Source organism: Mesoplodon densirostris, chromosome 3 (assembly GCF_025265405.1).
Source record: "Mesoplodon densirostris isolate mMesDen1 chromosome 3, mMesDen1 primary haplotype, whole genome shotgun sequence".
Taxonomy (NCBI): Eukaryota; Metazoa; Chordata; class Mammalia; order Artiodactyla; family Ziphiidae; genus Mesoplodon; species Mesoplodon densirostris.
In genome coordinates this window covers 114,421,086-114,448,882 of record NC_082663.1, presented here as the reverse complement: position 1 = coordinate 114,448,882, position 27,797 = coordinate 114,421,086, and the positions used below count along the sequence as shown (strand labels likewise).

The 27,797-nt window shown below is 46.3% G+C and overlaps 1 pseudogene; it reads right to left on the bottom strand.

Moving 5' to 3' along the window:
* LOC132486838 (uncharacterized) lies at window positions 1–27,797 on the bottom strand (annotated as a pseudogene).

The following is a 27,797-nucleotide window of genomic DNA, read 5'->3' as shown; positions in this document are numbered from 1 at the left end:
CTCAGAAGCTCCTGAGAGAGGTGTCTACTCGGGGAGGAGTACTAGGGTTACTGAGGACAAGAACGTGTCCCAGGAAAGTCAGCTAATTTTCTTCTGACCCATCAATACTTAACATTAACGAAGAGTTGCAGAACAGAGTCAGTCTTTCCAAGATGTATTCTTCTGACATCATTAGCCAAAGCCTCTCCCAGTCTATTGGGCTGGTGATATCTAGAAAGATCCCATTACCTGGAGGTGGGACCTAGGACCAGAGATTGTTCTGGGAAGCTGGCATAGAAGATGATTTGCACAATGAAGTCACCACTAAACCACTGCTTAAGTCCAGTCCCCGGCCTTCTTTTTCTGCTCAATAGTCCAGAAACATTTCTTTAAAAGCCAGAAGATCCGTAAACGTGAGCAGGATGTTGAAAATATCACCGGTCACTTCATCTATGGTGCTGTAAAGTTGTAATGAAAGCTGCCATATTAAATCCAGGAATTTGTTCCAACAGCTATTCTTCTATATAGTTTTCTACCAAAGAAATAGATTCTATAAAAATAGGTGTGTAGGTGAGCTTATTCTCTTGTGTCTTCAAACTCCTGGTAGTACTTGTCCATGAAATTCCTCTGTAATAACTGGAACTCATCATCCATGATAATGTCCTCTAAATATCCAACCACAGCATCAAATTCTGCATCAGAGGCGAAGAGATGGACAGCACGAAGCTCTCTTCCTCTAGGGCATGAATCACCGTGGCTGCATCCACCGCGCACAAGGGAGCGGTCCACTGGCCTTCTACCCCGCCCGCAGCCCAGGCGCAGCCTCCGCTCTGCTCTGAAGAGCCCCAACCGGCATCCGGAAGGCCTCGCTGCAGCTGCTGCAGCTGCCGAGGCTGTGGCCAGCTTACGGCCCAGCCCAGTAGGGCCTGTGCACGACTCCCTGGCCTCAGGTTCCCCGGCTGCTGCCAGCCAGGCCTCTAAGCCCTACCAGGCCTCACTAAGCTTGATGCTCCTAAATTTTTTAAATAACACTTTTCGTATGATCCTAAATTTTGTTTAATAATACTTTGGTTAGCATTTTTTATATCTGTGTTCATAAGTGAGATCGGGCTTTAATTTTCCTATATTGATCCTGTCAGATTTGGGGGTTAGGGTCATATTAATTCCATGAAATGAGGTGAGAAGGATAGCTTTGGTTTTCTGGGAGTAGAAACTTCTAAACTTCTAGAATAGTTTGTGTATGAATGAAATTTTATTTTCTGTGAATGTTCACTATAATTCACAGGTAAACCTATCTGGATTTGAAGTTTTCTTTGTGGGAAGATTTTAAATTACTGATTCAATAAAATATCTAGGAATAAACCTACATAAGGAGGTAAAAGCCCTGTACTTGGAAAACTATAAGATACTGATGAAAGAAATTGAAGATGACACAAACAGATGGAAAGACAGCTGTGTTCATGGACTGGAAGAATTAATATTGTTAAAGTGACCATAATAACCAGGGCAATCTACAGATTCAGTGCAATCCCTATCAAAATACCAAGGGCATTTTTCACAGAACTAGAACAAATAATTTAAAATTTGTATGGAAATGCAAAAGACCCTGAGCAGCCAAAACAATCTTGAGAAAGAAGAACAGAGATGGAGGAATCATGCTCCCTGACTTCAGACTATACTACAAAGCTACAGTAATCAAACAGTATGGTACTGGCACAAAAACAGACACACAGATCAGTGAAGCAGAATAGAGAGCCTAGAAATAAACCCATGTACTTATGGTCAGACAATCTATGACACAGGATGCCAGAATATACAATGGAGAAAAGACAGTCTGTTCAATAAGTGATGCTGGGGAAACTGGACATCTACATGTAAAACTATGAAATTAGAACATTCTCTAATACCATATACAAAAATAAACTCAAAATGGATTAAAGACCTAAATGTTAGGCCAGAAACCATAAAACTCCTAGGAGAAAACATAGGCAGAACACTCTTTGACATAAATCATAGCAATATTTTTTTGGATCAGTCTCCTAAAGCAAAGACAATAAAAGCAAAAATAAACCAATGGAACCTAGTTAAACTGAAAAGCTTTTGCATAGCAAAGGAAACCATCAATAAAACAAAAAGACAGCCTACTGAATGGGAGAAAATATTTGCAAATGATATGACTGATAAGGTGTTGATATCCAAAATATATAAACAGTTCATACAACTCAACATCCAAAAAACAAACAACTTGATTAAAAAATGGGCAGAAGACCCGAATAGACATTTTTCCAAACAAGATATGCAGATGGCCAACCTGCGCATGAAAAGATGCTCAACATCATTAATCATCAGAGAAATGCAAATCAAAACCACAATGAGATATCACCTCACACCTGTCAGAATGGCTATCATCAAAAAGAACACAAATAACAATGTTGGTGAGGATATGGAGAAAAGGGAATCCTCCTACACTGTTGGTGGGGATGCAAATTAGTGCAGCCACTTTGTAAAACAGTATGGAGGTTTCTCAAAAAACTAAAAATAGAACTACCATATGACTCGGCAATTCCACTCCTGGGTATATATACATAAAAAACAAAAACACTAAATCAAAAAGATATATGCACCTCAACGTTCATAGCAGCATTAACTACAATTGCCAAGATATGGTAGCAACCTAAATGTCCATCAACAGAAGAATGTATAAAGAAGATGTGAGATATGTACATATTTACATATACATGTATATGTACACATATACACCCAGTGAAATACCACTCAGTCATAAAAAAGGAATTAAATTTTGCCATTTGCAATAACATGGATGGACTTAGAGGATATTATGCTAAGTGAAATGTCAGACAGAGAAAGACCAATACTGTATGATATCTCTGATATGTGGAATCTAAAAAAATAAAACAAGCTAGTGAATATAACAAAAAAGAAACACACAGATATAGAGAATAAACTAGTGGTTACCAGTGGGAAGAGGGAAAGGGGGGAGGGGCAATATAGGAGTAGGGGATTAAGAGGTACAAAGTATTATGCATAAAATAAATAAGCTACAAGGATATATTGTACAATGCAAGGAATATAGTCAATATTTTGTAGTAACTATAAATGGAATATAACCTTTAAAAATTGTGATTTGTGTAACTTATGTAATATTGTGCATCAACTATACTTCACTTTAAAAAAATAAATAGAGGGCTTCCCTGGTGGCGCAGTGATTGAGAGTCCGCCTGCCGATGCAGGGGACATGGGTTCGTGCCCCGGTCCGGGAAGATCCCACATGCGGCTGGGCCTGTGAGCCATGGCCGCTGAGCCTGCGCATCGGAGCCTGAAAAAAAAAAAATAATAAAATAAATAAATAAATAAATAAATAGATAGATAAATACTGATTCAATTTCTTTAATATTTATGAGACTATTCAGATTTTCCATTTCTTCATGAGCCACCTTGGATAAATTATTATTTCTAGGGATTTTTCCATTTCACTTGAATTTTTTACATTTATTGGCATTGTTGTTCTTAATATCTTCTTAGTATCTTCTAAATGTGTATTGATCTCTAGTAATATCCCCTTCTTCATTCTTACTATTATTTATTTATTCTCTCTTTTTTCTTTATTTTCTTTTTTTCTTCATAATAGAGTTATTTCAATTTCCTTATTTTTTTTTTTTTTTTTTTTTTGCGGTATGCGGGCCTCTCACTGTTGTGGCCTCTCCCGTTGCGGAGCACAGGCTCCGGATGCGCAGGCCCAGCGGCCATGGCTCACGGGCCCAGCCGCTCCGCGGCATACGGGATCCTCCCAGACCGGGGCACGAACCCGTATCCCCTGCATCGGCAGGCGGACTCTTAACCACTGCGCCACCAGGGAGGCCCAATTTCCTTATTTTTTTGAAAAATAAATTTTAATATTAAAAATTTTATTGTATGTTTGGTTTTTATTTCATTAATTTCTTCTCTTATGTTTATTATTTCATTCTTCTACTTTGAATATAACTTCCTGAAATGCATCCTTGGCTCATATTTTCAACAATTCTTTTCAAATATATACACTTAATGCTATAGATTTTCCTCTAAATACTACCTTAGGTATACTCAAAAATTTTTATACATAGTACTTTTGCTATTACTCAGTTGTTTTTCTTATGAATTTATAGAAGTTCTTTATATACTCCGGATACAGCCATTTACTAATTATATGTTTTGCAGATATTTTCTCGGACTCTGTATCTTGCCAGTTAACTCTTGTAATATTTTAATGAACAGGAAATTTTAATTTGAGAATAATTCAATTTATGTATTAATTTTATGATTTTTTGAGTGTGTCTAGCTTAATAAAATCTTCTCTCTCCTGAAATTGTGAAGATATTCTCCTATACTATCTTATAAAACTTTATATTTTTGCCTTTTCTGGCAAAGATTTATTTAAAATATAATTGCTGAAGCTGTGTAAAAAAATTGGCAGTGAACTTGAAGAATCTTACACATGTTGATTCCTCCCTTTTGACCCAAACACTCACTTCTAGAAATCAATCCTAAGTAAATGACAACTCATTTAGGAAATAGTAACTTAGGAAATAATAACTCACTTCTAAGAAACAATTTTAAGGATATTCATTATAGCATAATATAATAATAATTTTAGATGACTTAGATATACAATAAAACAAAGTATATCTCTAATGAAATATTTGTAGCTGCTGAGAAATCATTATGGGATTCTGGGATTTCCACATAAACCTTAACTATTACTTTACTTCATAACAACAAAATATGTACATATTTTAATTTTAAAAGTCTAATAAAATATTTTAGAATCACACTTTTAAATAGCTTTAAATCACATATACTAATGCTCACAAATGTAATTTTTCTTATTGGGGTCAAATTCACATGACATGAATATAACCATTTTTTTTTTTTTTTTTTTTTTTTTGCGGTACACGGGCCTCTCACTGCTGTGGCCTCTCCCGTTGCGGAGCACAGGCTCCGGACGCGCAGGCTCAGTGGCCATGGCTCACGGGCCCAGCTGCTCCACGGCATGTGGGATCCTCCCAGACCGGGGCACGAACCCGTGTCCCCTGCATCGGCAGGCAGACTCTCAACCACTGCGCCACCAGGGAAGCCCGAAGATAACCATTTTAAAATGAACCATTCAGTGGTATTTAGTATATTCACAATGTTGTGCAACCACCACCTCTAAATAGTTCTAAACATTAGCCTCACCCGAAAAAGAAACCCTGTACTCACTAAGCATTCCATACTCTCCATTCCACATTCCCCCCACCTCCCAAACACATACACTCTCTAGCCCCTGGCAACCACCAATCTGCATTGTTTCTACGGATTTACCTTAGTTTATGGACATTTCCTATAAATGGAATCATACAATATATGACGTTTTGGGTTTGGTTTTTCACTTAGTATGATGTCTTTTTTTTTTTTTTGCGATATGCGGGCCTCTCACTGTTGTGGCCTCTCCCATTGCGGATCACAGGCTCCGGACGCGCAGGCTCAGCGGCCATGGCTCACGGGCCCAGCCACTCCGCGGCACGTGGGATCCTCCCGGACCGGGGCACGAACCCGTGTCCCCTGCATTGGCAGGCGGACCCTCAACCACTGCGCCACCAGGGAAGCCCAAGCATGATGTCTTTAAGGTTCATCTATGTTGCAGAATGTATCAGTATGTCATTCCTTTTTATGGGTGAATAATATTCCACTGTAGCTCACAAATGTTACTTTATTTTATTTTATTTATTTATTTATTTTGGCTGTGCCGGGTCTCAGTTGTGGCGTGTGGGATCTTTAGTTGCGGCATGTGGATTTCTTAGTCGTGGCATGCATGCAGGGTTTAGTTCCCTGACCAGGGATCAAACCCAGGCCCCTACACTGGGAGCATGGAGTCTTATCTACTGGACCACCACCAGTCTTATCTACTGGACCACCAGTCTTATCTACTGGACCACACAAAAAAATGTAATTTAAAAAAAATAAATTTACTTATTTATTTATTCATTTTTGGCTGCACTGGGTCTTTGTTGCTGCATGCAGGCTTTCTCCAGTTGTGGTGAGCAGGGGCTACTCTTCATGGCGGTACATGGGCTTCTCATTGTGGTGGCTTCTCTTGTTGTGGAGCACAGGCTCTAGGCACGTAAGCTTCAGTAGTTGTGGCACATGGGCTCAGTAGTTGTAGCTCGCGGGCTCTAGAGCACAGGCTCAGTAGTTGTGGCGCATGGGCTTAGTTGCTCCATGGCATGTGGGATCTTCCCAGACCAGGGCTGGAACCCGTGTCCCCTGCATTGGCAGGCGGATTCTTAACCACTGCACCACTAGGGTAGTCCCCACAAATGTAAGTTTAACATTAAAAAAAAAAAAAAAGCAAAACAGCATACCAAACTCCATATAGAGCATGATGCCAATTTTGTATTTTAACATGTATAAGCGTAGGAAAAATGGGAAGGAAATGCACTTAAATATTAACAGTGGTTACCTCTACTTAGTGGGATTATAACTAACTTTAATTTTAGTTGTACTTTTCTGTATTTTCTTATTTTTGCAATATGAAAACCAAGTCATTAAAAAATATAAACATGAGGGAACACTTCCCAACTCATTCTATGAGGTCAGTATTACTCTGGTATCAAAACCAGAAAACTATAGACCAATATATTTAATGAATATAGATATAAAAGTCCTCAACAAATACTAGAAAACCAAATCCAATATCATATAAAAAGTTTTATAAACCATGACCAAATGTGATTATTTCAGGAGCACAGGTTGGTTTAACATCTGAAAATCAATTAATGTATATATTATAGCAATAGAATAAAGGACAAAAACCACATGATAATCTCAACAACTTCTGACAAAATTCAAGAGCCCTTTATGCTAAAAACACTCAACAAACTAGGAATAGACAGGAACTTCCTCAGCCTGATAAAGAACATCTACAAAAAACCCTAATATCCTATTTAATGAGGAGATGCTGAATGCTTTCCCCTGAAGATCAGAAATAAGACAAGAATGTCCACTCTCATCACTTCTATTCAACACTGTAATGGAATTTCTAGTCAGGGCAATTAGGCAAGAAAAAGAAATAAAAGGCTGCTGGACCAGAAAGAAGTAAAACCATCTTTATTCACAGATGACACAATCTTGTATATAGAAAATCCTAAGGAATCCACTAAACATCTATTAGAACTAATAAATAAGGTCAGCAACTTTTCAGGATATAAGATTAATAACAGGGACTTCCCTGGTGGTCCAGTGGGTAAGACTCCATGCTCCCAATGCAGGGGCCCGGGTTCAGTCCCTGGTTGGGGAATTAGATCCTGCATGCATGCTGCAACTAAGAAGTCCGCATGCCACAACTAAGACCCGGCGCAGCCTAAATAAATAAATATTTAGAAAATATTATCTTAAAAAAAAGATCAATATACAAAAACCCATTGTATTTCTCTATACTAGCAACATAATCCAAAAATGAATTAAGAAAACAATTCACAAAGAATAAAATACTTAGGAATAAATTTAACCAAGGAAGTGTAAGATGTATACTGAAAAGTACAAAGCATTTTTAAAAGAAATTAAAGATCTAAATAAATGGAAAGACATCCCATGTCCATGGATCAGAAGTCTTAATGTTGTTGAGATGGTAATCTATAGATTGAATGCAATCCCCATCAAATTCCAATGGGCTTCTTTGCAGAAACTGACAAGCTGATCCTAAAATTCATGTGGCAACACAATGGAGCAAGAACAACCAAAACAAGCTGGGGGAACAAAAAAGGAGGACTAACACATCCTGCTTTCAAAACTTATTACAAAGCTACAGTAATCAAGACTGTGTGATACTGGCATAAGGATGAGACATACAGATCAACAGAATAGAACTGAAAATTCAGAAATAAACTCTTACATTTAAGGTCAACTGATTTTTTTTTTTTTTTTTTGGCCACACCACACGGCTTGCAGGACCTTAGTTCCCCAACCAGGGATTGAACCTGGGTCGTCAGCAGCAAAAGCACAGAGTCCTAACCACAGGACCACCAGGGAATTCCTAAGGTCAACTGATTTTTGACAAGGGTATCAAGACAGTTCAACAGGGGAAGAACAGTCTTCAACAAATAGTGCTGGCACAACTGAATACTCACATGCAGAATGAAGTTGGATCCCTACCTCACACCATATGGAAAAATTAACTCAAAACAGATCAAAGACTTAAATGTAACAGGTAAAACTCTTAAAAGAAGACATAGGAATAAATATTTATTACTTGGATTAGGCAATGGCTTCTTAGCTATGAAATCAAAAGCACAAGCAACCAAAGAAGAAAGAGATAAACTGGACTTCATCAAAATAAAAAAATTTGTGCTGCAGAGAGCATCATCAAGAAAGTAAAAAGAACACCCCAGATGATGGTAGAAAATTTTTACAAATCATGTATCTGACAAGAGACTTGTATCTAGAATATATAAAGGACTCTTACAACTCAATAATAGAAAGACAAATACTCAGTTTAACAAAATGGGCAAAGGATCTGAATATACATGTCTTCAAAGAACACAGAGTGCAAACGGCCAATAAGCACATGAAAAAAACATTCAACATCATTAGCCATCAGGGAAAAGCAAATCAAACCACAATGAGATCCTATGTCACATTACTTGGATGACTCTAATCAAAAGGACACATATGGAGTGAAAGTTTGGGGTTAGTAGATGCAAACTATTATATATAGAATGGACAAATAACAAGTCCTATTGTATAGCACAGGAAACTATATTCAATATCCTGTGATAAACCATGATGGAAAAGAAGATAAAAAAATAATGTATATATACGTATAACTGAATCACTTTGCTGTACAGAAATTAACAGAACACTGTAAATCGACTATACCTCAATTAAAAAAAAAGGACAGATAATAATAAATGTTGGCAAGGATGTGGAGAAATTGGAACCCTCACACACTGCTGATGTGAACGTAAAACAGTGCAGCTGCTTTGGAAAAACAATATGACAGGTCCTCAAAACATTATACATAGAGTTACCATATAACCTAGCAATTCTACTCCTAGCAATATACCCAAGGAAATGAAAATATATGCCCATACAAAAACTTGTATATGAAAAAAAAAAACTTGTATATGAATTCCATAGCAGCATTATTCATAATATCCAAAAAGTAGAAACAACCTAAATGGCCATGAACAGATGAATGGATAAACCAGATGAAATATATCCATACAATGGAATATTATCCAGCCATAAAAAGGAATGAAATTTTTTTTTTTTTTTTTTTTTTTTTTTTTTTTTTTGCGGTATGCGGGCCTCTGACTGTTGTGGCCTCCCCCGTTGCGGAGCACAGGCTCCGGACGCGCAGGCTCCGGACGCGCAGGCTCAGCGGCCATGGCTCACGGGCCCAGCCGCTCCGCGGCATATGGGATCCTCCCAGACCGGGGCACGAACCCGTATCCCCTGCATCGGCAGGTGGACTCTCAACCACTTGCGCCACCAGGGAGGCCCAGGAATGAAATTTTAATACATGCTACAACACGGGTGAACACTGAAAACATTATGTAAGTGAAAGAAGCCACATACTGTGTGAGTCCATTTAAATGAAATATCCAGAATAGGCAAATCCATAAAGACAGAAAGTAGATTAGTGGTTATCTAGGTCTAGAAGTGGGGCGTGAGGGGAAAAGTAAAATGACTCCTAATGGGCATGGTTTTTTGAGGAGGAGGGTGATGAAGCGTTCTGAAATTGATTGTGGTGATCATTGCACAACTCTGAATACACTAAAAACCACTGAATTGTATACTTTAAATAGGTGAATTGTACGGTGTGTGAATTAGATCTCAAGCAAGCTGTTTATTTTTTAAAACTTCAATGGATCTGGGACTTCCCCGGTGGTGAGTGGTTAAGAATCCTCTTGCCAATGCAGGGGACACGGGTTCGATCCCCAGTCTGGGAAGATCCCACATGCTGCTGAGCAACTAAGCCTGTGTGCCGCAACTATTAAGCCTGAGTGCCACAACTACTGAAGCCTGCGCACCTAGAGCCCGTGCTCCACAACAAGAGAAGCCACCGCAACGAGAAGCCCATGCACCATGACGAAGAATAGCCCCCGCTCACTGCAACTAGAGAAAGCCCTTGCACAGCAAAGAAGACCCAACACAGCCATAAATAAATAAATAAAATTTAGAAAAAAAAAAAAAAAACTTCAGTGGATCTGACAGGAGGACTCCGGTGACACCCAGCCAAAGCCATTTCAGTGCCATGTCGGGGTGTTGGAAAGTGACAGGCTGGGGAGTAACGTGAGCGAGGAAGAAAGGAAAATACATGGAGAAGACTCAGGAGGCTCATCTGTCGACGAGCAGGAGTGAGGCCTGATGCAGGGGAGGGCTTAGGGGTTTGCAGGCCCCCATGAGACACATTATATTCCTAAGCCTGAGATCCAGTTCCTCAGAGAAGTTAGTGATGATGACTCTGTGGGCCTCTCCAGCCTCTATCCTGATGCTGGCTGGACTGGCCAGGCCAGGCCAGTCCTCTCTTCTCCATACCACTAAAACTTAGCAACCTGGAAAGGCTTACCACACACCCTGCCTCATCTTGGAGCCCTTCCCTGGAGGTGCTAGCTCCCACTGACCTCTTGCTTCTCAGCATGCTCTCACACTACACACAAGATGTCCTCACCATACTGTATCTTACAGTTTACTGGAGCAGCTTCCAAGTATGGGGAGGATGCAGGTACACACACATTGCTTCCCTAGCCTGTGAGGACAAGGGGACCCAGGCATGGTTCCAGCTTACATATCCCTGACTCTTAACTCCCACCTGCTCAAGCAGGGCTTCTGCGGCCCCCTGCTTGGTGCCCCAAGGATTTCTGGGAGCCCCAGGGAATGCTCTGGAATAGTCCAGGAAGGTCCCATGCAGGGTCTGCTGTCTCTTCCCTATGCTGTTCTTCTGGTCACTCTGTCTCCCAGTGAGGATGCAGGTCTTATTGGTGTTGGCTACGCTTTGTCAGAGGGGTCCCTGAGCAGCATAGCTTGGATGTCACTACTTCACTAAAGCAGTGAGAAAGCCCAGTTTTTAAGGACTACCTTTGCTCTTGTGCTTTCTATGGAGTCAGACACTTGGCCATATGAAGCTTACTCAGGGTATGTCCTAGTGGAGGAACTACATTGGAGTGCAGCCTCAATCAGCCTTAATGCTGCAGCTTATAACCTCAAAGTCAGTATGTTCTCTACATAGGCCATGGGGTTCCCTAACGATGACCAGGTATCCCTGATTCACTGATGCTAACCTGGGGACCTGATATGAGGAACAGGATATTGCCTGGAGCCTGTAACCCAGAATCGTGAATCTGCCAAACTCATTCATAAAGATTTCTCTTATGACCATCGCCCTTTGCCTGGGCTTCTACAGGTTGACCTCCCTTTGAGGAGATGGTCATTGAATCTGGGTTTCTAGGAAAACCATGTTTTCCTTGGTGACTACATGTGCCATCCATTCCACCTGGACCAGAGCCAGCGAGTAAGATACACTTGGGTCCTAATGTTTTCAGAAGAGCACCAAGTCCCATGGGGCAGGGCTTATGGTGGGAGAGGGCCTTCTGCATACCCTGTCCCCCTCTTGAAGAACAAAGATGCTTATTAATTAGCATATGAAAGAAAGGCTCTGATAAAGCCTACAGTAAATGGTATTTAAGTCTTTTGAATGCAGTGCTTCCCAAACATATTTTTCCATGGGACCCTTTTTTTGTCCACCCCACCCACTATCATCCAGGGGCACATCACCCTAACCGTAAAGTCCAGAACTTATGACTGGCATTTGGGGCCCACCCTACAGATTTCATTGGTCAACCTCTCTCCTCTCCTGCCACCAGTCCTCTCCACATCTTGCATGTTCTTCTCCTCCAAGGCATAGCCCACAGCTGGAGCCACCTGTTCCCTTAAACACCCAAAGACCCCTTTTCCCACCTCATACCCACTGCTGGCTATTGCTTCCAACCTTGAGTATCCTTGAGTACCCCTGGATGCCTGTCCTCTCTCCCTCCTTTCCAGGTCATTCCTTGCTGCGTTCTGAGTTGCCCTTGTGAGGTTATGGGAATGGGATACCACACCTGACAACAAACCAAGGGGGCAGGACTGGGTCTTGAAGAGTTCTCAGAACCTGAGCCCCCTCACTCAACTTCCTACCCCACAGGGACTCTGCCTCAGGCAGCAGAAGAGCAGAGGGCGGGTCGGAGGTGAGATGGGGGTGGGGTGACAACCCAGTACCAGCTTCTCCCCTGGGCAGGGACCAGATGCTGTCCCCATGCCTGAATCTGACACTTGGTGAATGAACGATCAATGATGGTTCTTAGAGGGAAACCCCTACCCCCATTTCGGACACATTTCCCACGTGGGAACTGGCCAACTTCCCCAAACTCAAGACACATCCTGGCTGGAGCTGGCTATGGGCCGGGCACCTCCGGGGTTAGCGGGTCAGGGCGGGGTGTCCTGGAGAGCCGCGGATGGGCCTCACACCCAGCCTGGGCCAGGACACCCAGTCCTTGGCCAAGGCCCAAACCAGCTCTGTTTACAGAATCTGTCAGCTCTGTTTCCCCCTCCCCCTCCCACCACTTCCCCTAGAGTCCAGGGGGCTGGGAGACGGCAGGCGGGGCCTGAGGGAGCCTAGGCGGCAGCCAAATCCCAGGCCGGCCTCTCAGTACTCCTCCCCTTCTTGGCTCCTAAGGTCTATCCGCCCCGTTCTCCAGTCTTCTGGTTTCCCCTTTAAAGCACTGAGTGGGAATGAGCATTTTAAAAGAGAAATCTGCAGAAGACAATGCTTACTCCCAAGGAAAGTTTAGCTAATGGTGGAAAGAAAGGAGCAGTGCCTGTAGGCACAGGGAGACTTTTCTAGGCAAGGGGCTTCCTGGATACCTCCAGACAGCCTGGAAGGAGATTCCCTCCTTCCTCAGGACCCCAAACCTATGGGACCCTGGGAGTTTTTCCAGGACTGCCGGAGGGACTTGGTGCAAATTAGCTGTAGCCGGGCGGGTAGGCCGGGGGCTTTCGAGGGGCAGACACGTCTTGAGATAACGCCAACGGCCGGCCGGGCCGCAGTGACTCAGCTGCGGCGGCTGCAAGGAAGCTCTGCGGGCCCCGAGGAACGGGACACAGGAGGCGGGGCCCAACCCGGGACGCCCCGCCCAGCCCCAGGGCTCCGGGAAGTTCCGTCCCACCACCCCCAGCTTCCCAGAGGCGCCCGGATTTCCCACGGGTTTCCCCATCTGCTGCAAATAGTAACAAAGGCTGGCACTTTCAGAGCGCTCACTAAGTGTTAGGCACTTTGCTGGCATCGTGTCTTGTTACCTCCATCAGGGTTCTGAAGCAGGCGCCACTATTACCTCCATTAAGAGACATGGAATCAGGTTCAGAGACGCCCAGCGACTTGCTCAAGGTCACACAGCTACTGAATGGTAAGGGCTAGAGTTTCCAAACCCCCAGACACCTCTTGCCCCTTCCCAGCTCCCATGTCTCTTATGTCCTGCCCCTCCAGGTGCTAGCAGGTCCCCTGGGGGGTGCCTCCCTCGGCAAAACCAGAAACCTGGACATCCCCTGGCCTGGGGCTAACTCAGTTCAAATATTTATCATTTTGAGGCAATTGCAGTGGTCTTGATTACGTGTCTGCTGAACTCCCAGCCTGGTTTCAGGTGGCCGCAAAGTTTCCCAGCCCTAAGTTTCCCTTTGACCTCCACTTTGAGGGGAAACTCCTAGGAACGGGGCTATCCCCGGGAAACACTGCCCTGACAGCACCCAGCTCTGTCGTCTGGAGAGACGCAGTCTCCAGAAAGGCCCTGCCTTGCTCACAGATTAGCTCCCCAAACCTGGGACCTTGCCAAGTGAGAAGCTGCTGGCTGGCCCCTACCTGTGTGGGGTCAGGGCCAGGACTGTGCCACAGAAAGCCAAGTCTGAGCCCCAGAAGGGGTGGAGGAACAAAGAGCACCCTGGGGCTGCCCTGGAAGGTAGTGAGCTCCCTGTTATCTGGGGGGGGGGAAGCACCTGAGGAAGAAATGATTCAAAAAGAGGGTGGGATGAGATGACCTTTAAAACCCCGAATTTCTCTATTCTATGAGTCAGGCAGTGTCCAAGTGAATGGCTTGTTCTGACAGCTGCTTAAATGGAAACTTTCCCAGACTCTCCCACTTCCTTCCCCTTTGACCTCTTTCTGCTGTGCTCCATGATCTTCCTTCTGGAGACTCAGAGAATATTGGAAAGAAGATGACGCCCATGCATCCCTGCCTCAGTTTGCCACTCTGTCCCAGTGGCCATTGTGTGGGCTCTGGGAGGCTCTGATTCATGGGAGAAAGGAAGGAGGAAAGGAAGGAAGGAAGGATGGAAAGAAGGATGTATTTTAAGATGAATGACTGCCTCTGGTTGAGCTGGTTTGACCTGGGTCCTAGTCCCAGCTCCAACCTCCTCTCCCAGATATGTGACCTTGAACAGTGTCACTTTACCTCCCAGGTCCTCTACAAAATGAGAGTATTTTAACATCAACTAACCTTCCTGGGAGAGTAGGTGGTAGCAACAATGAGTGACCACCGTAGGTAAAGTCTTCCCAAGCACAATTGTGTGATGGCGCTCAGCGGGCAGCCCAGCTCTACAGGCAAACGTCATTCTTCGTGGTTCTGGTTGAGGAGGTAAGTCCGCAAGGACAGGCAAGTTTTGGTGGGAGAGAAGGGAGAGAGAAGGGCGCCTGAGCAGGGGCTGCAGGGGATGGGTTTCCTGCAGTGGGAAGAGCTGTCCTAAAGATACTACTGTGTATCACCTCTGCGTGCCAGGCATGGTGCTAGGGGCTTCACACACATTGTCACATTTAGTTCTATCTATAAGGTAGGTACTAGTATTATCTCATTTTACAGATAGCAGTATCAAGGCTTAGAGAGGTTAAGACACTTGCCAGTGGAGGAGCCAGAATTCACAGCCAGACTGGCTGACTTTGGAGCCCTGTCCTACCCAAGTCCTGACTTGGGTCCCTTGCCCCTTCCCCACAGTTGTCTTGGAGGCTGGTACCCAGTGGCCTGTCTGATTGTGCCTAGTCCTCCAAGATCCCTCCCCTTGCCTGGCACCCTCCTCTGCCAGCTGTCCTGTCCAGTCAGAGTGGCTTTGGCCAATGATGCCAGAGACAGTCTGGCATCATGGCTGTGTTGGACCTTGTACAGAGAGACAAGGGTTGATAGGGGCTAGGATCAAAGCCCCAAATTACAGGAGATAAATAAGATGTGAGGGATGGCTCCTGGCTGGTGCTGAATCTTGCACAGCAAAGGAAGAAAGGAAGACTGGGAGGCAGGCAGCCACCTCCGCCTACCCTGCACCCAGAACTAAGAAGTGACCTTGGGCACCTGAAACCAGCTCTGGTTCCGTAAGGGTTGAGGAAGGTTTTAGACAGTTATTTAGGAAAGCTGTAAGACTTGAGGCTGCCCTAACTATAAGATGATATTGGAGGACCCCAAGATCTTCCCCAAATACCCCTGCACACATATACACACACTCTCCTATCAGAGTCAAGTCTGGCCTGGGGCATTCCCCTGGTCAAAGTGCTGCACTGCAGTCCTCCTGGCCATCCTGGAAAATCTCTGTCCAGTGGCACAGAGCCCCCAAAGGGGGCCCCCTTCCCCTTTAGTAGAAGAGTCCCCTCCTTGCCCTCTCACCTCCACTCCCAGTCAACTCTTCATCTTTTCTTGGAAACAAATCGCTCCCAACTTCAAAGCATCATAATTTCCCCCAAGGAGCAACCTCAAGAATGTCAAGGGGAAATTATTGAATTATCCTGGTTGGCAGAAAAATCTAATTTATAGCAAAGCATTTCTCCTGAAATTTTAATAGAGTTTTTTTTCTTCCAATGGATTTTAATGCGCGATTGTTTCCCAGGCTTGGAAATTTAGTTTGAAGCACTGACATAGCTTTTCAGTTCTTGATTTATTGCCAGCTCCCTGCTTTTGAGCCTGATAGTAAACCCAACATCCTATTTTCTCTTAAATGTGAGAGGACTGCTCTCTCTGTTCAGCCTGCTGGACCAGACATCTGATGGCACTGCCACCTCATTAAGGGTGTGAGGGGGTCTGGAGACCTGGCTGAACCCTCTCTGCCCTCCTTGACTGGCTCTCAGGGGCAAGTCCCCACCTTGAGGATTTTGCTAGCATGGAACCTCAATGCCATGTGTATGAGGATACCACTGGTCTCTGGGGACCAGTCGGGGCAATGGAATGGCTAACCTTCCTCTCTGCCCACTCCCTGCCTCCTAGCCTATCAAGGTGCCTGGCGCAAAATAAGGACTCAGCCAACAGGTGTCAGTTGAAATAGAGGGTGGTATGGCTGAGTGTCAGAGTCCTGCTTGGGCCAATGACAGCTTAGGCTACCATTAGCAAAGGAATGTTGTGTTGACATCTTTGCCCAGGCTGCAGTCCGTTGGATTGGAATCATCTGGGCATAGCACAGGGTGCTGGCAAGGGTGCTGCCTAGAGGTCTCAATTTATGGGGGCATGGCCAGCACTGGGGAAAGGGGCTAGAAGGCCCAATGGCATCAGAAAAATGCATCCTCCCCAAAAGATGAGAAACTCACTGTGCCCCCAACCACCTTTCAAGAGTATCTGACTAGAGCAGTGCTTAACCAGAACTCGCTAATAAGGAGAGTGGGCTTTTGGAATGAACGACTGGCAGAGAAGGGAGATATTTAGGAACAAAGCCAACTTCTTTTGAGCCCTTGGAATGATAATATCGATTTTACAGATGCAGAAACTGAGGCTCTCAGAGAGGGGCAGAAGCTCACGAAGCTCTGGCAAGTAGCCAAAGTGACACTGAAGACCAGATGTTTGACTCCCTGAGGGCTCATCTAACAGCGTGGGAGGCTGTACCAGGGTTAGTAGCCTGACACTACAGGACCTAGCAAAGATCAGGATCCTTTGGGAGGGCGGGGGTTCCTCAGGCCCCTATGGAGGCTGCCCCCCATCCAGTTTTAGAGCAATCTGACAGGCCCATGAGGACTCCATCCTAGGTCATGGATGTTCTCTGGAGGTTACTTCTAGAAGTCCTCCTATCCCTGACCCCATCTTTCCAAATATCCAGAGACCCTAGAGACTTCAGCCTCTTTCCTCCCAGAGATTGCTGTGGTGGCAAGTGGGAGAATCACCTGGCCAGACAAGGGTGGTGAACAAGGGGCAAGGGGAAGAGGGTCTGCACCTTTCCACTCACTCCTCTCGGTAATGTGCCCTTCTCCGTCTCTCCCTGACTGCCTGACCTTCTATCCTCAGGGAATTTGGGTTTCCTCTCCCAGGGCACTGCCAGGAACAGACAGACAAATGGCATGACCCCTGAAAAGCACTGAAGGGCTCCCTAGGCATGGAGGGCACACCCTGGCCAGGGTCTGGACATGGAAGTAGGGGGAGCACTAATGCCCCCAGGAGAGCCACAGGGCACAATCTCATGGGCAGAAGGGGCCTGGCATGTGGGTTACATTGTTTACCACACAGAGTAGGATGGCAAGCAGGGATGGGCACTTCTGTCCCACGCCCAGAACCTGAGGCAGAAGGGTGGCGGGAAGGCAGGGGGCAGTCCCGACTTCGCTAGCTCACCTACCGGCTCACCCTTGAGAGACCAGGGCTCTTGGCAGTGGCTGAGAATGGAGATGAAGTGACAGTAGGATTTAGGGCAGCCCTTGGAGCCGTCAGAGGTGGCTACTGGGAGAGCACACTGGCTGAGTCTCCCCCGATGGCCCACCCCTCTAGCCATCAGCCCCTCTCTTGACATCTCATGCGGGTCCCGGGCCGGCCTCACCCCACAACACTTCTGCACACGGCCAGGCCCAGCCCCTGCCTGAAGTGGACCCTGGACACTTAGTGAGGCCCCTCCTACCCCATCCAGCTCTCTGGAGCAAATCTAGGAGCCCAGCCAGGAGTGGGTGGTTTGAGGGAGCTCACAGGATTGTGGGGAGGAGGATCGGGGGCAGGCGTTTCTGTGTGGCTTCAGGGCAGAACCAGGCCTGGGGCTGAGCATCCTGGAGACCCTGCTCCCATGAGGAAGGCATCCTCACCACTCAAGCTGCGAAAGCACAGAACAGGAGGCATCATGGGGAAAGAGCGCCCTGCCAAAGGGCTCCTCCCCTAGAGGCCTGCCTCTCAAGGCTACACCATACAAGCTTCTGCTCAGGAGAGGGGGAGCTACCACCCAGGTGAATCCCCTCTGTTCCTCCAGATTTAATGACTCCCAAAATGTCATCTCTGCTGGGACAACTCCCTGGCTCTGTCCCAGCCAAGTGGAAGCCCGGTCACCTCTTCCCTCCCCAGTGCTTGTCCCTTTACCCTTTGGCAGGCCTTAACACCAGACATGGCTGTGACAGGCCCAGGAGAGCTAAGCGGTGGGTGGGTAGACAGGAGAAGGAAACCTGAGTAGGCTGGTCATCTGATCCCAGCTCCTGGGAATGGGAAGCTCATGAGAGGCCCATACTGGGACCCTTCCCTGAGGGTGTCAGGGAGCAGGCTTCCAGGATGGGGGCCGCTGCGGCACTGATCGACACTTTCCGGAAGGGCACGATAGGGATCCGGGATGAGGAAGCCACTGATGGGACCCCAAACGCATGGCAAGTCAGTCTCGGGTAGGTCTGGGGGCTTTGAGGGTCCCAACTGGTCAGCTAGGGGGGCAGATCCAAGGGGGTTGCTGCCTATGGCTCCCTGGTCGCAGCTGTAGTTTGGTAAGATGAGGTGAAGGGCAGCCCAGCTCTGGAAGGAGCTGTGCCTGGTCAGGGCCTTGGCCCCAACCTTGAAAGCCCCCTGTGCCACAGCCCCTGCTGACCAGCTATTCTGATCAGACTGTGGGGCAGGGCCCTTTTCCGGCGGTTCTGAAGCTTTGCCCTCTGGTGAGTAATTTCTTGGAGTTTGTGTCTGGCATCAAGATCAGAGGTTTTGCTCTCCACCTTCTACCTCTGAAGGAATCATGAAGAAGAGCCCTTCTTGAGGGCCCTGGGGGATACTTCTGATCTGAGAGAGGGCTCCAGAGGCAGGATGAGGGGCATGTATGGACCTGAAGTGCTTGGGGCAGGAGGCTCCTGTACCGGGTCCTCCAGCCCACGCACCTTGGCATGGGCTCCCTAGGTCTGAGTCTGACAGGCACCACAGGTTGATATGCTTAATAGCGGTCATGAAAAAGGCACACCTGCCACCCAAGCCCTTGGCCGCTAGCCCATGCCTCAGTCCCACCACCTCTCAGCACCGAGCAGACTAACCAAGGGCAACCTGGAATGGCTGGAGCTCCAATTGCAGCTGGAAGGTCAGAGTTAGACTCGAAGAACTTCCTGAATATAAGAGCTGTGATGTGTAACCAGCAAAGGTGAACTGACCACTCATCTCTCAGCAACCAGGTGCCAGACTTGTCCCTTCAACCTGTCCCACCACTGGTTAGAGCTCAGTAAATGGTATTACCATCCACCTATCCACCCAAGACCCCTGGCCAGCAAGCCCCTCAGCCCCATGTCCAATCTAGCCACAGGCCTTGGCATCTCTTCCTCCCAACACCTCAAGAATCTGTCCATAGCCCTCCACCTCCACTACCACCACCCAGGCCAAGCTACCACCACCTCTCTTCTGGATGCCTGCAGCAGCCTCTCACTGTCTGCCTGCTCCTACCCATGCCCCCTGCTGTCCATTCTTCACCCAACAGCCAGAGTGAGCATCTCAAAATGTAAGTCAAATGGATCTCTTTCCTACTACAAACCCTCCAGGGTGCTATGATCCCCTTGGGTAAATGTCCTGCCCAATCTGACTCCAGCCCCATCTCCTGCTACCTTGACCACAGAACTCAGCTACAGTGGCCTCATTCTGTGTGCCCCTAGCTTGACTATGACTCTCCCATCTCTCTGGCCTCTTAACTGTCACTTACTCCTCTTTTAAGACTAGGAAGACTTTTCAATCTGCCAACCCCCTCCAAGGCTCTGAGAATCCCTGCTGAACCTGAATCTATCCCCCTAACACCTGTCACCTCTTGCTGTCATATTTCTTTATTCTTGAGTCTACCTACTTGAGAATGACAGTCACAATCTAGACAACACACATAGAACAAGACATGTGAAATGACCACAAGTTAGAGAGGCAGAAATAAACGGAGGTTGGTAGTAGAGGTGGGGAACAGACAGCCCCCTTCCTTTGCCCCCATCCCTTCCACTATCTCCTAGGGTCATCAGGAAGATCTCAGAAGAGGACACTTACAGATTCAGGTGCCTACTCCCGTTCAACTTTTTCTTTTTTTATTGTGGTAAAATATATATAACATAAAATTTACCACTTTAACTATTTTTAAGTGTATAGTTTAGTGGCATTAAGTAAATCCACATTGCTGTACAGCAATCATCACCATCCATCTCCAGGACTTTTTCATCATCCCAAAATGAAACTCTGTACCCATTAAACAACAATTCCCCATACCTTTCTCCCCCTAGCCCACAATGACCATTCTACCTTCTGTCTCTATGAACTCTACTCTAGATACCTCATACAAGTGGAATCGTACAGTATTTGTCTTTTTGTGTCTGGTTTATTTCACCTAGCATAATGTCTTCAAAGTTCATGGATAGTGTAGTATATATGAGAATTTCCTTCCTTTGTAAGGCTGAATAATATTCCATTTTATGTATATACCTCATTTTGTTTGTCCATTCATCCACTGACGTACATTTGAGTTATTACCACTTTTTGCCTATTGTGAATTATGCTGCTGTGAACACAAGTGTACAAACATCTGTTCAAGTCCTTACTTTCAGTTCTTTTAGGTATATACCCAGAACTAAAATCACTGGATCATATGGTAATTCTTTTTAATTTTTTGAAGAACTGCCATATCATTTCCCACAGCAGCTGCATCATTTTACATTCTCACTGGCAATGCACAAGTGTTCCAATTTCTCCACATCCTCACCAACACATGTTATTTTCTGTTCAGTTTAGTTTTTTTGTTTTTTAATAGTAGTCATCCAAATGGGTGTGAATTAGTATCTCATAGTGATTTTAATTTTGAATTTCCTAATAATTAGTGATGTTGAACACCTTTTCATGTGTTTACTGGCCATCTGCCTATCTTCTTTTTTTTTTTAGATTTTGTATTTTATTTTATTTATGTATTTATTCATTTATTTATTTGGCTGCGTTGGGTCTTCGTTGCTACACACGGGCTTTCTCTAGTTCCAGCGAGCAGGGGCTACTCCTCGTTGCGGTGCACAGGCTTCTCATTGCGGTGGCTTCTCTTGTTGCGGAGCACGGGCTTCTCATTGCGGTGGCTTCTCTTGTTGCGGAGCACAGGCTCTAGGCGCGCGGGCTTCAGTAGTTGTGGTACACAGGCTCAGTAGTTGTGGCTCGTGGGCTCTAGAGCACAGGCTCAGTAGTTGTGGCGCACAGGCTTAGTTGCTCCACGACATGTGGGATCTTCCCGGACCAGGGCTCGAACTCATGTCCCCTGCATTAGCAGGCGGATTCTTAACCACTGCACCACCAGGGAAGTCCCTATCTGCCTATCTTCTTTGGAGAAGTGTCTGTTCAAGTCCTTTGTCCAATTTTAAATTCGGTTGTTTGTTTGTTTTTTGCTGTTGAGTTGTGGGAGTTCTTCATATATTCTGGAAATTAACCCCTTATATGATTTGCAAATATTTCTCCCATTCCATGGGTTTCCTTTTCACTCTATTGGTATTGTCCTTTGATGCACAAAAGTTTTTAACTTTGATGAAGCCCAATTTATCTATTTTTCCTTTTGTTGCCTGTGTTTTTGGTGTCATTTGCAAGAAATCATTGCCAAATCCAATGACATGACATGGAGATTTTCCCGTATGTTCTCTTTTAAGAGTTTTATAGTTTAGCTCTTATGTTTAGGTCTTTGATCCATTTTGAGTTAATATTTGTGTATGGTGTAAAGTAAAGATCCAACTTCATTCTTTTGCGTGTAGATAACCAGTTTTCCCTGTTTGTTGAAAAGACTGTTCTTTCCTCGTTAAATTGTCTTGGCACCCTTGTCAAAAACCATTTGACTATATATGTGAGGATTTATTTCTTGTATTTCTTGTATTATATTTCTATTATATTTCATTTGTCTATATGCCTATATGTCTGTCCCTATGCGTGCCACACTCTTTTGATTACTATAGCTTTGAAGTAAGTTTTGAAATCAGGTGATATGAGACCTCCAAGTTTGTTCTTTTTCAAGATTGTTTTGGCTATTCAGGGTCCCTTGAGATTCCATATGAACTTTAAGATGGATTTTTCTATATCTGAAAAAAACATTGTTGGGATTTTGATAGTGATTGTATTGACTCTTGTGAGTTTGTTTAAGGAGGGCCTGGGCCAGCTAGGGTGTCCCAAGGTGACCAGGAACCAGCAGTGCAGTAAGGATGAATGGTGGTCTGAGCTGAAGGAGAAGGCACAGACTTAGCACATTGAAGAGTGGGGGCAAGGGGCTACCCTTCTTTAAAATACTGAAAGCTTTGGCTCTTGCCAGGTATCCGTCAGAGACAGGTCTCCATGGCAGGAGTTTACCCATTTGTATAATGGGCATTGCATTCCTAAGCCACTGAAAAGGCTCCTCCAGAATCAGATGCCTCCTCCTTTTCCTCGTTTAGGTTTTTCAGCTCTTGAAGAACCTTACTGATTTATTAGGACCTGGTACTCCCTATCCTGGCTAGGGATATTAGCACAAATTTTGATGTGGCCAAGACTCTGTCTCACTCCAACCCCTGACCAGGTCATCCTTCCAGTCCAGCCAGCTACCCCTTCCAGGAGGAGCAAGTTCCCTCAAGACTGTGGGGAATAGGAATGTGTAGTTATGGGCCCTCAGGGAGAGGATGGCTGGGCAGAATCTCTTTGTGAAGATTATAAAGATGGTGTCCTCATCCTGGTGCATCTTATAAGCAGATCTGGACCTCAGCAGGTGAGGTCCACCTGCAGCAGTGAAAGCAATGGTGGACACAGGCAGCCTTCTTGTGTAGCCTAGACTCTTGGGAGATGATTCACTGGGCCCTAAGCTATACCTCTGGCTCTGCCTCAGAAAAACTCCTACACTCAGTCCATCACTGAAGACAGACAGAAGGATAAATGAGTAGACTCTGAGCCCCTGATGGGGCACCATTCCCAGTTCTGAGCTGTGACACGCATCCACCCTGCCTGCCGGGCCATGGGAACACAGGAGAGCCTTTACCGCCCTAACTCTAGGAGGCATGGCTGGGGCTTCTGGCCACTCATCCTTCTCTGGAAGGGGTTGTCTAACTCCAACTCTGACAGAGGGCCCTGGGGTTTCTGGCACAGCCTGAATTTCTCTCTCAATGTTCATATATATGTGACTAGGGGTCAGAAAATAAGCTCCTTGAGCCAAATAGGAACCTTTATCCCAGTTGTTTTTAAAGCATCCCAAACTTTATCAGACTAACTGGAGTCATTTTAGATACAGAAGTAAAGCAGCCAGCAGGGAACATTCTTCCTATTTCAGAGATGAAATGATAGAGGCCCAGAAGGTTATGTCAATGCTGGGAAGGGTCTCATCCAATTGAGCTTTTGTTTTACCAAGTGAAATCTATCCATCTGTTCATTCATGCATTCATTCAGTACCTACTACTGGACAGGTCCCTTGCCAGGGCCTGGGGATACAACAGTGAGTAGGACAGAACCTCTCTCTCATGGAAGTCTGCTGGGGGAGGCAGATGGTAGCAAACAAACAAATAAACAAAAACCCCTAATGAAGGGAAAGAAGTAATGGAACATGAGTCTATGGGAATATTTAACTAAAGAATCGGACCTGGATCAAGAAGTCAGTGAGATGCCGCAGAGCAACTAAGCCCGTGCGCTACAACTACTGAGCCTGCGCTCTAGAGCCCACGAACCACAACTACTGAGCCCTTGTGCCACAACTACTGAAGCCCACGTGCCTAGAGCCCATGCTCCGCAACAAGAGAAGCCACCGCGATGAGAAGCCCATGCACCGCAACGAAGAGTGGCCCCCGCTCACCGCAACTAGAGAAAGCCCGCGCAGCAACAAAGAGCCAACACAGCGAAAAATAAATAAAACAAAAACATAAATTTATTTTTTTAAAAAAAGGTGTTCCCTGAGAAAGCAGAGACCTGAAGGACGAGTCAAACAGACAAAGGGGAAGGGAAGAGTATTCCAGGCAGAGGGAACAGCATGTGCAAAGGCCTGGGGGCAGGAGGGACAGGCCCAAAGAGGAAAGGTCACCTGGGGAGCTGGAGACCATAACCAAGGGTTTGGGATTCCTACCTGTATTCTTCCACCATACCCCACAACCCAATGCCCCCATTTTTCATGGCCTCAGATAACACCCTCAGCCCCGACTGGGCTGCTCACTGCACCTGCAGGTGCCCAGGAGAGCTCAAAGAAGGACCACAGAGTATAGAATATCAGAATTGTGCGAAGAACATATAAGGTGTATCCAACTTTGTTGAAGCCCCTTCAGGCCCTGTGGCTGGTGGAGGCCTCTGGCTTGAGTTAAGATTAGAGGCCAAAGATTGAGTGCTGAGTAGAAAAGTTTTACTGCCAAACAAAAAACTGTTCCAGCAGAGAGTCTAGGTTGGGGAAGGGGGAGAAATGGGGTTGGTCATGAACTATCTCTGTTCTGTATTCAAAAAACAAAGTTTCTGAGTGTTGCTGATTGACTGGGGATATCTGGCTTGTAGGTCAGGGGAGCACTGGGTTGGCTGAGAGTGGTCGGCTGTGGACCTGGGGTGTCTGCTTCAGGATTATGGTGTCTAGCAGCCTCTGTGTGTACATGATATGCCCGAATCAAGATTCGGGTGCCCAATCAGGTCTGCACTGATGTCAGCAGGCTAGATGGCCAGATTGGGGCTTATCACTGGCCACTGGCCTTCAATTCTTTACGTATGAAAATGTGTGGGGACCTCCAGATCCCTACACCCTGAGTCCAGTCCAGTTAATAATTGTTTGCTGAATGTGACTGTCAATCTGTGATCTATATCCTCAACACCTAAGCCAGGGTCGCCTTCCTCTTCCTCATCCCCACATGCTGTGTTGAATTCTACTTCCTCTCATCTTCCACTGTGCCTACCCTAGTCTAGGCTACCATTATTGCTCACCCAAAGGCATTCATTTCCTCCAAACTTATCACCTCCAGCTCATGGTCTATGAGTCATCTGTCTGAAATGTCACTTATCTTCTTAAAACCTTTCCTTGACTCCCTTTGGCCACTGGGACAAAGCCCTGAGGTTTGCACACCCAAGCAGTCGACCTCTCCAAGCCCACCCCCTCCATGTCCCCCTCACACACTAGGCTCAGCCACAGTGAATTTCCAGTTTCTCCAAAGTCATGCTCCCTCTCACTATTAGGCCTTTGCCAGTGGTGTTCCTTCTGTGTGGAATGCTGTTCTCACCTTCACCTGGCCACATCCTGATTATTTTTTAAGTGTCAGTTTATATGCCAATACCTTGGAGCCTTCCCTGACATCTCTAAATTGGGGTTAGGTGTTCCCACCTTGGTGTACCGCAGTCCCTTCTCTTCCTTAAATATTTATTTGAATTGGAGTGTGGGGGAGAGATGTGGTACCTTGGGTTATTTAGGGAAGACATCTATCCCCTGTTGCTCAAACTGCCTAGAAACATGGGCTGGAACCTCTGGAGAAGGAGATGCCAGCACAGCCCCACTTCTTCCTCTAGTTCCTACTCTAAGGAGGGTGAGTAGTCCCTTGGGCAGATTCTTCTCCTGAGCCATGCTGTAAGGAGACTCACTGCTTCGCCATCAGGGCACACGATGGGTAGAGGGCTCCAGGCTGACCAGCCAGAACATTGGACCTACAGGGGCCAGGCAAGGGCCCAGGTTGGAGAAAGGCAGGCCAGCGTTCAAACTCTGCATCTCTCCATCTGACCGAGTGACCGTGCCATTAAAGCTGCCTGACTTTCCACTCAGCTCAGCCCGGGCTTATAGTGGGGGTTGTGCTAGGCCAAGAGGATTCTCAAGCAGCCTGGCTGCCTTTTGAACTTGAGTTTCTGGCTCTTGGGTGAACAGAATGAATATCTTCCTGTGAACTAGAAATGCCTGCCTGGGGCTCTGTTCTTTGAAAGAAATCAAGGGGTCCCACAGACTGACCTCGAGGCCAGTGATGTTTTCCAAAGTCAACACAAGTCACCACTCTCTGAAGCCTTCCACCATCTCTGCTCCTCACCACCACCACCCTGCCACCGCCATGTCAAGTGGTGATGGAAAGTTCTCAAGGGCCCCCTCTCCTGTTGTGTAAAATGGGCACCCATGTGCATGCCTGACTGTTGACTGGGGTGAGTTCTAGGGAAAGGAGCGTTGGGATGACACAGTCATTTTACTGTGTATGCTTCTATAATGTGGGGATGTTTTTACAAGCATGTATCACTCCTATAATTAACGATACAAATCTAGTAAAAAGTTCCATCTTGTAGGCCATAGGTTCAGAGGGCAGAGGGTGACAAGGAAGACTTGATAGGTGAGACGGCACTGGAACTGGGCCTGGTCAGGAGGGCAGCAGCGGCAAGGGGACCTTTGGACCCGGTAAAGGCAAGATCCAGGGCTCAAAGATGAGAGAGCTTTAGGGGACGAGGACAAAAAGGATGGGCACACACTGGGCTGGAGGAGGAGTTTATGGAAGACTGGTGAGAGGTGACTTAGTACTGTAGTGGGTAGGGCCTTGGATGCCAGACCAAGGAGTTTATATTAAGGGGTTTTTGAACCAGAGAGATGTGACCTGAGCTAGGCCTTGGGGCTGGAGCTGGCATAGGTGAGAGAAAGGCCAGGCCTGCCATGAGGCTATTTGCATATCCCAGTGAGAAGAGCAACAGTCAGGGGAAAGGGGTTCCTGGATGAATGAGCTGGGCTGGCCAGGACCTCAGCACTGATGACCCACCCTCCACCTGCACCACAAATCCTCCCAAAGCCTCGCTGGGCACTGGCAGCTCTGCCTGAGGTTCCTGGTCCACCTGTAGCCAGAGACAGGGTGGCATCCCAGTGTAACTCTGGTTCAGTCTCACTTGCCCACCTTGACCCAGAAAGGAGGTGGACCTCTTGGGGCCTCCAGTTCCTTTTACCTTCACAGAAGAACTCCAGAGCAGCTGTTTGATTCTGGGTCACCTGGTGATTCATTTGCATATCATGTTTTCCTGGGTCCTAGAGGAAAAGCAAGCCTGTACACCACCAAAAAAGCTACTAGGATGTGTCAGCATGAGCCAGATGACGATTCTCACACTGTAGGGCCACCTGCAAGATGCAGGACGGTGCTTTGGCAATGCTGGGGGCTCCCAAGGGTTCCAGAGAGGCCCAGACACCTCAACGGACTGGGTCTGAAAGCAGGGAGGGTAGGTTAGAGTGCCCCACCCAGTGCACCTCCCAGCCCTGCCTCCTGCCCCATCAGAGGCTGCTGGGGACAGTCATGCCTAAGGGGCCATCCAAGGTCACGTGAGGACCTACATAAAGATGGACTGGGCCTTGGGCAGGTTCTTCAACATCAGAGAACCCTTCTCCTCTTCATAATTATGGTTCCCCCCCTGTTATGACCAGCTACCAAGGACTCAAAGTTGAAAGAAAACCCAACGAGCAGGGAGGGAGCATCTTCTCCCCTCTCTGACTCCTCTGAGTTGTTTAATGGAAAGAGATCAAGGCTACTGCACCCTGAAAGGGCCCAGAAATTTCAGTCTAATGAACACATCAGGCAAGGAAAATCTCTTCCTCTACCGCTGGTGGTCTCACAGCTAAGAGCTCTGGTGCTTGCTGTTCCCTTTGCCTAGATTCCCTTCCTCACCTGGCCCCAT